We start from the raw sequence: 10,487 nt of genomic DNA, 5'->3' as shown, positions 1-10,487 counted from the left end.
GAGTAACCTAGTGAGATATTGTGCTCCAGAATTATTGTTGAATGATATCACTTTAGAAGCACAATTGAGTTTTGCCTGATTTTCTCGGAAGTGGATCATTTACTTGTTCAATACACATGATCAAGGTTGTCTTGTTCTCCCTTTGTTCTCTTAAGTTCTTGAACCCAAAGCCTATTGTAACCTTATGTAGCCCATCCATGAACCTTAAAAAGCAATCCGAAAAATTTGTAATCCCTCTACCTTAAGCTAAGATGAGCATTCAAGTGGGGTACAGGAAAATGGTTCAAGTTTGGGGTATTTGAGGTGACATGAGAAAAATGACATTAAAAAAAAAAAAATATATTTAAAGTACTACAAAAAGGGAAAAAGAAGTAAGATTTGCTTACAATTGGTGGAAGTACGCAAGACTTTGTTATCTTGTGCTAAAATGAATGCTCTCTTAGTATTAGTTTTGCCTAAAAAAACTAAAGCTCTTTCTTAACCTAACCCTTGTAAAGCCTTGAATGTTCTTGTACTTCAAATTTATAGGTAAGTGTGTTCATTGTAAGGGAAATGAAAGGCAAAGTTCAATTGTGTGATATTGTGATGTTTGAGTGAGAGACACACATCCCCATACACCTGTGAAAGTGAGTGAAACAGTTTCTTTTCAGAGGAAGGGTTCCATGTTAGTTAAGAAAATACTATTGCCATGTGTGTTGGTCCCTCATAGAACATAGCAGTTTTCTTATGTAATTTTGTGAGTACCATCAGTGAAAGCTTCACTTCTTGTGACAAAAATCAAGTCAACATGATGAGCAAGCAAGATTGAATTTTATTCTTCTGGAGTGTTGAAACATTAAATTTGAGTTGTTTGTTCAAGCCATTTCATTCCTTTTTCTGCTTGAGGACAAGCAAGATTTCAAGTTTGGGGTTGTGATAACGGTAAATTTTACCATTATCTTTGAACCAATTTTCGTACCAAATCTACCCTTTTGAAGCTTGAAACATGTTTAATCCTCTCTTTTTATCTAAGTTTGTAAATATGTCTAGCTTAAGCTTTACATTTAAGTTTTCATCATTAATTCCTCAAATTTGTAGGCAAATTGTGTGTATTGGAGAAGTACTTGGGAATCAAGGAAAAGATTCAAAAGCAGGAAACTAAAGAAATAACGAAGGCATAACACGCCCGGGCGCGACAGAGGGGCGCCCAGGCGCGAGTTTACAAAGTGAGGACGCTCGTCCAGCACTGAGGACGCTCGTCCACCACTGAGGATGCTCGTCCAGCACAGAGGACGCTCGTCCAGCACAGAGGACGCTCGTCCAGCACGAGAGGACGCTCGTCCAGACGCTCGTCAGACTCTCAGAGGACGCTCGCCCACACGAACGCTCGCCAGAATTAGTGGACGCTCGTCGTCCAGGGAGGACGCTCGTCCCAGCCAGACGCTCGTCCAGAGGGAGAAAAGAAGACGCTCGGCCAGCGAGTGGACGCTCGCCCAGGAGAAGTGGACGCTCGTCCTCGTGCATGGGACGCTTCGTCCAAGTCCAGAGAGTTTCACGTCCGGGCGCGAGAAATGGGGCGCCCGGGCGCGACCTTTCGTAAGCTTTGAATCACTTTCCAGAGAGTTTCACGCCCGGGCGCGAGAAATGGGGCGCCCGAGCGCGACCTTTCGTAAGCTTTGAATCACTTTCCAGAGAGTTTCACGCCCGGGCGCGAGAAATGGGGCGCCCGAGCGCGACCTCTGCTGACCTGGAACCCTAGTTCTATTTAAAGCATTCTGAACCTGAAGTTGGGTATCATCTTGGCGGCTGAAGCTTGGAACACCATTTTCGGACCTAAGGGAGCTGGTTTTGGGCAGTGGAAACTCTCCATCCTTCCTCCTTGGATCCCCATTCTTCCATTTTTCTCCATTGTAAGCTCAAGTTCTCCATGACTATGGAGAACTAATTTCATTTTGTTGGGGAATGATGTAGTTACGAAACTTTCATGTAAATGCACTTGAGTTTTAATGAATTTAAGCTTCTTTCATTTGATTGTGAGTGTTTAATTTCCTTCTCTTAAAGCTTGTTGTGACTTGATCAACCATAGCATGATTCTAAGATTTGCTAGATATTGGAAAGTATTGTGTGGATCTTGAACTGGGATTAACACCTATAGGAGATTGTATCTAGGAATGGAGCTTGATCCTTTAGTTGTCATAAACCTCTAATTGTAATGCAGATGAACTTTCTAGGTTACCAAGGAATTGGGACTGCAAAAGTGAGTCTAGGCTTTTTCTACCAAGGAATTGGGTCTAAGTATAGTAGGAAGGTTGACAAATGCAATCAATTGATGAAGTAGTAATGTGCATTTGCATGATAGCATAGTAATTACAATCATTCTCCAACATCTCATCCATATTGTTTCATTATTCATTAACCATTTTCCAATCTTTTAGCCTCTAAGACGTTCATTTTATCGCATATATTTGAATTGGAATTTTATTACACTTGAATCATACCAAAATGATGTATTCTTAGTCTAAGTTAGTTAACTTATTATACGGTTTTAAAGTATTACACGAGTCTCTTGGGAAACGATATCCGGTCTTACCGGTTTTATTACTTTGAACGATTTGGTACACTTGCCAAAGAGCTAACACTAACGCAAGAGCGGCCCGAGCCAAGGCTCGTATACTTCGTTAGCCGCACCCTTATGGACGCCAAAACTCGCTATCAGCAAGTGAAAAAAGTGGCATTGGCTTTGTTAAACGCATCCAGAAGGCTCCGACCGTACTTCCAAAGTCACCAGGTGATCGTCAGAACCGATTTCACAATTTCTAAAATCCTTAGGAAACCAGATCTGGCGGGGCACATGGTGGCTTGGGCGGTGGAACTATCGGAGTTTGGCCTACGCTACGAACCCAGGGGATCAATCAAGGGCCAACACTTGGGCGATTTTGCGGCAGAGTTACCCCACACAATCCAAGATGAGTGGAGCCTGTACGTCGACGGAGCTTCCGAGAGTTCGATAAGTGGGGCGGGCATAGTGCTGGAAGGCCCGAACGTATTCCTATTGGAACATTCTTTGATATTCAACTTCAAGGGTATCCAATAACCAGGCAGAATACGAAGCCCTGGTCGCCAGCCTAGAATTGGCAAAGGACATGGGGGCTCGAAAGGTCGTGTGCCGGACAGATTCCCAATTGGTCGTGGGCCAGATGAACGGTAATTTCCAAGTGAAAGAGGAACAATTGTTGCGGTACTTCCATCGAGCAACAGAACTGGCGAAATCATTCGACAAAGTCGACATCCAACACATCCCCCGTCAAGATAATACCCGGGCGGATATGTTATCCAAGCTCAGCACGGGAAAGGAAAAAGGGCAGTTAACAACAGTCGTACGCTAGGTACTACTGCAACCCTCGGTCGAATGTCTGGCAGTGTCGAACAAGAAGGAGAGGGATTGGAGATCGGAGATCCGGGGGTTAATGTCCCGATAGGACGAGGACGGCCAATCGAACCAGCAGAAGAGAAGAGCATCGCCTGCTACCTCCTTGTGGGGGACGACCTATACAGAAGAGGGTTCTCCACCCCCATCCTCAAGTGCCTGGGGAAAGAGGAAGCACGCTATGTGATGGACGAACTCCACAACGGAATCTGCGGTTTCCACACCGGATGGCGGGCTTTGAGAGCCCGGGTACTGAAGCGGGGTACTACTAGCCGATCGTGGAAGCGGATACAAAGACGTTCATCTAGAAGTGCCTCAGTTGTCAAGCGCACGCTAATAACACCCACCTGCTGCCCCATACCTTGCATACAATAACGTCGCCATGGTCGTTCGCTCAATGGGGCATGGATATCGTTGGACCATTCCCCAAAGGCCGGGCCCAGAATAAGGTCCTCCTTGTATCAGTAGACTATTTTACAAAGTGAGTGGAGGCCGAACCCTTAGCGACCATAACGGCATCCCAGGTCCAAAAATTCTGTTGAAAGTTGGTATGTCGATTTGGTCTTCCTCGAACAATCATCACGGATAACGGCCGGAAATTCAATGATAAAAAATTGCCCGAATTTTTCAAAAACTTGGGGATTAAGCACGTCACCAGTTCGGTGGAGCACCCACAGACAAACGGTCAGGTAGAGGCCATGAATAAAACCGTGGTGACCGAGCTAAAGAGGCGATTGGGGGAAAGGAAGGGAGCTTGGGTCGATGAGTTACCAGAAGTATTGTGGGCTTACCGATGCACACCCCATGGAACGACCGGAGAGACCCCTTTTAACCTAACGTATGGCACTGACGCCATGTTGCCAATCGAACTGGGGGAGCTCTCGTTACGGCGTCAGGTAGAGGACCTACAGTTGAACGACCAAGAGCTGCGAGTCGAGCTGGATTCTTTGGATGAACGAAGGGATCGGGCGGCACTAAGAGCTGAAGCGTGCAAACGCATAGTGGAAAGGAAGTATAACTCCAAAGTTCGACCGAGGAGTTTTCAAGGAGGCGACCTAGTATGGAGGAAGGTTGGAAAGGCTCGCCGAGCGACCACTCACGGCAAATTGGCGGCAAATTAGGAGGGACCTTTCCGGGTGATAGAAGCACTGGGAAATGGAGCATACAGACTACAACATGCGGACGGACGGTCGATTCCAAACACTTGGAACACCACACATTTAAAGTTTTATTTCAGTTGAATTATTCTTGGAAATTGTATGTTCATTTTCGACGATTAATACAGTGAGAGGACGTCCGTCTCCTTCCACGACTAATCTTACTAAGCACGTGGAAAGCACCTTCAAAAAGAACAAGTTGATGAACGCAGAGTTCCCCCGGGAACTACTGTCAACTTGGCTGGACGGTGAACGGAGAGTTCTTTCCGAAGAACCACTACCGTCCGAGTATCAAAAAAGAACAAGTTGATGAACGGAGAGTTCCCCCGGGAACCACTATCAACTTGGCCAGACGGTGAACGGAGAGTTCTTTCCGAAGAACCACTGCCGTTCGAGCATCCAAAAAGGCCAAGTTGATTAATGGAGAGTTCCCCCGGGAACAACTGTCAACTTGGCCGATCAGCGAGACAAAAAAATAAATCGATAGCAAACCGGAAAAAGATTGTATTCATTAACAAACGAATGCACCAAAATCGCCATCAGAGCGGGCAAAAGGACGACCCGGCCAACATCCCGACAATTCGAGATGTTGGACGGACGACCTCACGAATACATCAAAAAGTCTAAAAAAAAAATCCCTAAAGCTAAAAAACAAAGGCAATCAATTATCACCATCCTCCGCCTCGTCATCCACGTCCTCGACCTCCACTGCTTCATCAGCTACCGCGGCATCGGGAGGCCCTTCAATCTCCGGCGCCTCGCCATCAACCATAGTGTTGAGGTCGACCAGGATGCCATCGAAGACATCTTTCTCGATGTCGAAGCCCAAGGCGAAGGGTTCCTAAATACCAGCGAGGACGGATGCCTGACGAAGGGCCTTGTTGAAACCCTCCTCATGCTCGAAGACGATACCCACCTCCAATTCGGATATTTTCTCCTTAGCCCTAACAAGATCATCGGTCAGAACTCGATTCGACCGAAGAAGCCCGTTCTCAGAGTTCTTCTGACGGGAGACTGATAAGTGCCAAGAATTACCTATCCTAAGCACTTATTTTAATCTCCTTTGATGCATTATGGAGTAAAATCTCATGAAAAGTTGTATAATATGTATATATTGTTGATTTTGTATCAATTTGAGTGTTTTTGTGTGTTTACTTTGCAACAGAATAAGGATTGGAAAGAACTGGCGAGCACAAGACGCAGAGGACGCAGAGGACGCTCGCTCAGCGATGAACGGACGCTCGCCCAGCGAACGGACGCTCGTCCAGCGAGACCAGCAAGTGGACGCTCGCCCAGCGAGAGGACGCACGCTCGCCCAGCGAGAACGCTCGTCCAGCGAGTTGCGGACGCTCGTCCAGCGAGTGCTCACCCGTGATCAGCAAGTAGACGCTCGCCCAGCGAGAGGACGCTCGTCGACTAGCGAGGACGCTCGTCCAGCGAGCAGTGGACGCTCGCTCAGCGCGCAATGGACGCTCGCCCAGCGAGCGCGCGCGCCCAGCGAAAAATGACGCTCGCCCAGCGAGCTTGCTCCAGTCGCCCAGCGACCCGACCCTGTTCGCCCAGCGAAAAATCACTTACGACTTATCTCTTTAAGAACGCGAATCAAAGGCAGAGAAGGCAGTTTTTGGAGGGGGGAAACCCTCCCAGAGCTCAAGGACGAAGGTGTAGAGGCGCGACTTCACTGCAGGAGCTCATGGAGGCCGCTTGGGGCATGTGGAAGCATCTCTTTTCTCGTCCTTGGGTCTTCTTCTTCTCCCATCCACCATGTTTGTAGGCTTGAGGTTCTTCCATGGAAATGGAGAACCAGTTTCATTTTGTTAAGAATTGATGTAATTACTGAATTTTTGTGTATTTGAAGAATGATTTGATTATATGTATGCCTGCTCTATTAATTTCTAGTATTCTTATTTCCGAGATTAAAGCATGCATGTGATGGAGACGTTCATGTCATGGACTAACTTTGGGTTTCATGGGTTATGGAGACGTAAGATGGACCCAGAACTGAAATAGGAGTCCTAGTGATTATTGGTTCTAGAGATGGAAGATGATCGCTTGTTGTCTTAAGATCCTAGTTCTTAATGCGGTTTCACCTGTTAGATTATCCAAGACATTGGGATTTCATAAGGAAAACCTAGACTTTTTCACCTAAGAGATTAGGGGTAAAATGTTTTAGTGGATTGACATTAGTAATTAATAGAGAGGAGATGAAACTTTTTATGCACAAGAGTGAAAGTGGTGAAATCTAATCTGAGCAAAACCGATCCGTATCATTTCAGACCTTTTTCCATATCTCAGTGTTTTCATTACCAGAGTCCAAATTTGTAATTATGTATGAATTTATGTTTCTGCACCTGTTTTGTAAATTGATGTTATGTTCTGGAGTCTGGATGAGTTATTAATCGCACAATTCTTTAGTATTACGAGTCTCTTGGGAAAACGATACTTGGACTTACCATTTTATATTACTTGAAGCGATTCGGTACACTTGCCGAAATAATCACCTAACAGAGACCTTCACCTTCAATTGGCTGCACTCTTTGAGGAGCCGTTCATAGTCGTTCTAGGCGCCGGTCAGGCGGTCAATCGCATCGGCCGACTCCTTCTTGGCTTTTTCCAGGTCAGCCTCTAGCTGTTCGATCTTCTTGTCATAGTCGTCATGGGTCAAGATCATCTACTCCATGGCCGACCGAAGAGAGGCAGAGTTCTTCTTCTCTGCCAAGAGTTCAGCACGAACGTCGTCCACCCCCCGGCGATCAGCGAACTCCCTCAGATACCAAGCGAGCGAAGCCGCCCGAGTGGAAATCTCCAACATAGCGTTGGTCAGCTCCACTTCAGATAGCGGCTCGATCAGAGCTCGCTGAGAAGAGCTCATGTTGAATTTCGTCCGGTCACTCATATTGAATGCTGGACTAAATATCCCGCCCGGTAGTGGCGGCGAAGGGGCCTTCTCCTTCCCCTTGCGGGCTTTCTTCGACGCCGACCGGGACGAAGAAGCTTCCTTGTCTTTATGAACCTCGCCCGCAGGGTCTTTCCTTTTCATCACAAGGGGGGCGGCAGAAGCAGTGGCCGCCTCAGAGGACGGATCCACGAACACAGCCCCAAGGCTCGGGACAGGTTCCACAACAGGCGCCCGGCCTACAGGAACGGGTCCCCTAGTCGGTTCGACGAGAGGGGCCGATTGTGGTTCCACAACGGTTACCGGAGGCATTCGGCTAGTTGAGGAAGACCGCCGTACAATAGGAGGGCGAAGAGCGATCGGCGTCAACTTCATTCGGGTCGACGACGAGCTGGCCCCGGCTCCTTTCCTGGGGGCCATAAAGTTGGATTGGCGGGGGGCAGGAGCAGTCATGAGATCTGGAAGAAACAAGAAAACTCAGATACGTTAAGGTCAACATACTAAAGAAAAACGAATCCAACATGATAATACCATACCAAACGCCTTTCGTTCACAATCCTCATGATGAAGGCATTCAACTAAGTGACGGGCGGAAATGCGGCAGGGGAGGGCGTTGATGGTGCGCACGGCCTCTAAGTCAGCCGGATTCAACACTCCCACGGGGAACGCCTTTATTTTTCAGGGTTCCCTTGTCCAATAAAAAGGGAACAAGGGATTCCCCGCAGCGTCATGGAACTCACGACGGCCGGAGGCATCGATGATGATCTTGAAGTAATGATGTTTGAAATTTTTGAACGAGTCGGAGTACGGACAGAAGAGTGTCCTATCCCGAACGGAAGTTAGAGACACCCAACCACCCTAAGGGGGCAGACGGACCTCGAAATAGTGGAAGAAGACGGGGATTGTCGGAGTAACACCCACGGCCAGGCACATTGCCAAAAATGCCTGCATGGCCGCCCAGGAGTTAGGATGCAGCTGTGTCGGGGCTACGTTGGCTTCCCGAAGGACGGCCATCTGAAACTCGGTAAAGGGCACCCGAACGCAGAGTTGCGCAAAGACATTAACATACATATAGAAGAAGTCGTCCGGGCTCGACCTCTTCCCGTAGTAAACTCTTTCATTCCTCAGACTAACCCCCGCCCGGATCAACCTAGAATCCTTCACGTCTCGAGTCATATGAAGACGATTGACCCTCCAGGTTAGTAAGTCGCTGGAGGCGTACGCCGAGGCAAACAGACTGGCACCATAAGGAGCCCAGTCGTATTATGTCACCACAGTACCGTCACCGTCTGGCTCAAAAGGAGAGTCGTCGATACGAATGCCGCCCTTGAGCAAAAAGATGGGAATCCCGTTGATGATCCGACTACCCACAACGTTAGGAGAGCCAGGCTCCCGTCCAGAAGACCGGACGGCCTCCTCCAAAAATGAAGACGACACCAAACTCGAAGAAGCACCGCGCTCACCATCACCCCCCGTCGAACTCCCATCGACTCCGCCCGACAACTCGAAAGAAGAATCAATATGGACAACAATCATTTATTACCTGAGGAAAAAAGAATACAGAGCTTGAAGAAAAACGTAGAAAGTGAGAATGACAGCACCACCTCTCCCTATTTATAGAAAAAAATTTCGTAACCGTCAACACATCTGCGCCATCGAAGGCCAGCACGATCAACGCTACAAATGCGAGGCCGCTTCAACTTCCGCCTCTACAAGCGCGACACGTGTATTCCCGCCCATATCCAAGTTAGAAAAGTCGAGTTCCCAAAGCCCATTGGATCCGGCCCAATACCAGTCTAGTGACCCTCGCTACTCCACAATCAGGGTAAACGCCGCACTCAAAGCCCAATTTACACTGCGTATACTAGGGCTTGGGGGGCTTGTGTACCAGTAGGGACCGGGTAGCGTATAGACCAGACGTCCGTATGGCCAATGACTACCCAATTACACGACTTTGCCACTCGTCATCCGGAGGGGCCGGGCAGCGTATAGACCGAACGTCCGTATGGCCAGTGATTACCCAATTACGCGACTTTGCCACTCGTCATCCGGAGGGGCCGAGAAGCATATAGACCGAACGTCTATATGGCCAGTGATTACCCAATTACCTGACTTTGCCACTCGTCATCCGGAGGGGCCGGGCAGCATATAGACCGGACGTCCGTATGGCCAGTGATTACCCAATCACGCGACTTTGTCGCTCGTCACCCGGATGAACAGCAACTCATATGAGCCGGCCGGCTGTAAGACCAAATATCAAGAGGCCGGCCGGCCCTATTGCCAGTTGACCAGATTAGGATTAAGATTAAGGTAAGTAGCTACTAAAAGCTATTGGGTCGAAGTTGGGCCGTGATTAACTTTTCACTAATCCCAAGCCCATAACAAAAACTATAAATACAGGTCAAAGGTGAGTGGTAGGAGGAAGCATTTACTGCACATTTATTACTGTTCTATTGAAAAGCCATTGCTCTCAAACTGACTTTGGCATCGGAGAATCTTTGGCAGGTCTGCCCCACCCGCACGCAAAGGAGTGAAACGAAGAGTAGGAAGCGAGACCGCACGGCCGAGAGACTGGAAGAGAAGAACGTGGAGGTAGTAGACGACTCAGCCCCTACAACTGAAACAGTAATATTTAGTTTGATTTGATAGAGATAAAATAGAGATACGTAGTTATGATTTTCGGTTTATCTAGAAACAATATTATTTTGTGATAGATTAAGGAGATTTTATTTTTAAGATAGTTGATATTTTATTTTCAGATTTTACTTTTATTCTCGTAATATTGTAAGTATCACGGCTATTTAAAGCCCTTCAATTATCAATGAATAGAAGACTCAATTTCAGAAAAATATTTGAGTGTGTGTATCGTGAGATTTTCCTATCATCCACTCCCCTCCCCTCCCTTCCTTTCCTTTTCGACAAATGCCAAGTTGTCACTTTCACTACCATCCTCTGCTATCTTTCTATTTCATAATCCTTTCTTAATGAAATTATTTTTTGTTTAGGGTTTAGATTCTTTACCCAAAAC

Source organism: Vigna angularis, chromosome 1 (genome assembly GCF_016808095.1).
Source record: "Vigna angularis cultivar LongXiaoDou No.4 chromosome 1, ASM1680809v1, whole genome shotgun sequence".
Lineage (NCBI taxonomy): Eukaryota > Viridiplantae > Streptophyta > Magnoliopsida > Fabales > Fabaceae > Vigna > Vigna angularis.
This window is presented reverse-complemented; position numbering follows the sequence as displayed.